Source organism: Cynara cardunculus, assembly GCF_001531365.2.
Source record: "Cynara cardunculus var. scolymus isolate 2C chromosome LG 1, CcrdV1, whole genome shotgun sequence".
NCBI lineage: Eukaryota > Viridiplantae > Streptophyta > Magnoliopsida > Asterales > Asteraceae > Cynara > Cynara cardunculus.
In genome coordinates this window covers 14,853,640-14,856,948 of record NC_037528.1, presented here as the reverse complement: position 1 = coordinate 14,856,948, position 3,309 = coordinate 14,853,640, and positions in this window count along the sequence as shown.

The following is a 3,309-nucleotide window of genomic DNA, read 5'->3' as shown; positions in this document are numbered from 1 at the left end:
TAATTTCTTTTTTTATTATAATTTAATTTAAGTTTAATAATTAAATAATTTATTTTTGATTTAATAATATAATATTTTATAAAGATAATAATTAAATATTGTGTTAGAACTCAATAATTATCGTAGTTATATTTTAGATTTTTTATATTTAAAATGAGATGTTTATCTTGTATTTGATTATATTGATCTGCAGTTAGTTACACGAATTCAGATATGGAGCTTTAATAAGTTGTACTTATGCACAATCAACTTGCAATCTTGAGGTTTAAGTAATATGTATTAATAAATAGTATTTTACGCATAAAAAGTGATTTTTAAAAGTTTTTGTCAAATGATTTATAATATAATATAAATATCAAATGATAACTAAATTATAGTTTATGATAATCACGAGATTCAATATAAACCAATATTTTAAACCATTAATGTTATTTACTAAAATATAATAAAAGGTAAATTAATAAAAGAAATTATATTAATTTAAATTATTCCAAGTTTTACCTATACATCTTTTCTCTCTCCACCATATGCCTAAATCCTAAAAGCTCCATTTTTTTTTCTCCAAATACAGCTGCTATCTTCTACACCCTATCATCTTCTTCACCTTATGCCTCCAAAACTTCCGGTCGCCGGAAACAACACGACCGCCATCCCTACATCGGCAAACAACAACCACCGTCCCTATGCCGACAAACAAAGACCATCATCCGCTGACCATCGATGATGCTTTCTGATTTACCTAATACGTCTTACACGTATACGATCACATAGGGACCATCTCCTGTGTATTCATTGGTCCCTTTTCCGGTGACCAAACTCATCCCCACCCTTCCCATTCCCTAGATGACCCCCACCCCTACCCCTTATAGTTCCCCCTTCCTCGCTTCCTAGTACCATCGCTACTATATAGTGAGTGTTTGTTCCCCTTCATCTCTTCTACGTATGTGTACGTGTATTTGTGCAGTGGGTGTTTGTGATCTAAGTATGTGTATGTGTGAGTGTGAGAGAGAGATCTGCATATGAGATGTGTGTGAGATGAGATCTATGTATCAAAACAACAATGGTGGCAGGTCGGAGTTGCAGGTGTCGTTGGTAGGGAAAGGAGATGGACGTCGTTGATAGGGGAGAGATGAATGTCGGAGATGGGGGAGGGAGATATCGGATATGTGGTAGGTGGGATAGAGATGGAGATGAGCTGGGTGATGGGGACGGCTGCCGGAGATGAACACCAGGGGTGGGGGAGGAGATTCACGCACAATATGTATCTGTGTCTGTGTGTTTTTCATATATAATAATGTGATCCTCATGCTCATCCTTGTACCAAAAACTCGATTTCGTGATGCATTCGTTGGAATCGTTGATTTCTGAAATTCATTTAGCGAGAGAGAGGGGTAGTGGGATGGGGGAAACCGAGAAAAGAGATGGGTAATGTGATGGTTGGGATTAGGGGTGTAAATGATCTTAGTCGAATTCGTGTATCACTTGAATTCGAAACCCAATTTCTAAACTCGAACTCGATAACTATTTCTCAAGCTCGAACTTGAACTAAGCTCAAATCAAGCTAGAAATAAGCTCAAACTACAACTCAAATCAAGTTTGAACTCAAACTCGAATCAAGCTCACCTATTGAAATTTATGGAATTTTAGGGTTTTTCTTTCGTAAATTTTAAAACTTAAAGTTGTTCTCTTGGTTTCTATAAAACTAAAACAATCAATTTCAAACTTCATCATAAAAAAAACAAAGTTGAAGTTTGAAATTTTATTCACCTCTTTCTTTATTTATAACATTTTTTTTCTCTTCTTTTATCATTTCTTTTTTAACGTGGGACAATTTTACTAACTTTTTTTATAGTTTTTCTTTATATATTTTTTAATTGTGATTATAATAAAAAATAATTGATTAATTTTTATAATATAAAAATGCATAATTTTGTTTAAATACCTAAAAATATAAGACATTTTTATTATTTATATTTTTTAAATTTTATCATAAAAACTAATTATATTTTAAAACTAATTATATAAAAAATAATCGAGTATCTCACGAGCTTTTCAGGTCGAGTATTGGGTAGCTTGACTCGACTTGTTAATATATCGAGTCGAGCTTGAGTTTGAGTCAGGCCTATTCGAGTCGAGTGTTGACCGAACTTTAATTGAGTCAATCTCAAGTAGCTCGAGAGTTATCTCGTATCGTTTACACCCCTATTTGAGATGGAGATGGAGGACGTTGGGGAGTATGATCACCGTGTGTGTGTATATATATACAATATTTATTTAAAAAATATTTATTAATTTCTGAAAATAAAATAAAGAAAATACATGCTAGACTAAAATGCCCTTATTTTGAAAGAAATTTTTTAACAAAGATAATAATGAGAGAGACTAATTTCAAAGCAAAATGTAAACCCTAAAAACAATAATTGAAGTCTAGAGATTGTTTTTGAAGATTCTTGTAAAGCAGAGGGACCAAAATTGTAGTTTACTCTAACCAGTGTATGAAAAAGTAAGTATTGGAATTGCAAATTGCAATGTGAAAGAGAAGGGAGTAGGAAAGATGATGATGATGATTACAACTTTTGTGGGTTGAGGAAGAGGAAGATCCTCCAAAGAGCCAGGATTCATGCATCTCCTTCACTCTTTGACCAGTTTTCCTTTTCCCCTTTAAAGTTGATCAAAAGCAATTCCAAATTATTAATTATTATTAATTTGAAAAAAGTAAATGCAACTTCTTTTTTCTTTTTCTTTTTCTTTTTCATAAATCATGTATTAATTTTTATAATACATGATTTTTATTACAAAAATAATCCTTTAATTTATATGGAGAGTAAGGGGTATTTTGGGAAGACTGTAAATTTGAAGCATATTTTTCATTGAGCATATCTTTCTTTTCTTTTTTTTGATATATGAGGCCTCAAGCATAAAAAACTAGAATTTCCCTCAACATATCATTTTTCCAAATTAAATTTATCAAATTCAAAATGCATAATGTAATGTTGCATGAGTTGGGAATCACTCTTAACAGATAGGGTTTTGAAAAGATTTAGTTTATATTTGGTAAACTAGTTGATAAGATAGTTAATAACTGATAAGTTAACTATTAGTTGATAAGCTAACCGATCAATAAATAAATCATGTTTGGTAAAATTAGCTGATAAGAATATAAAATGATCAAAATGGACGTCTTGAAAATTAACCATGACTATAATGTTTCAAAATATAATTGAAACAAATCTCTAATAATATAATATTTAACTAATATAAACAAGATGGTAAAAAATATATATATAATATATTGTTTAAAAGAATTTC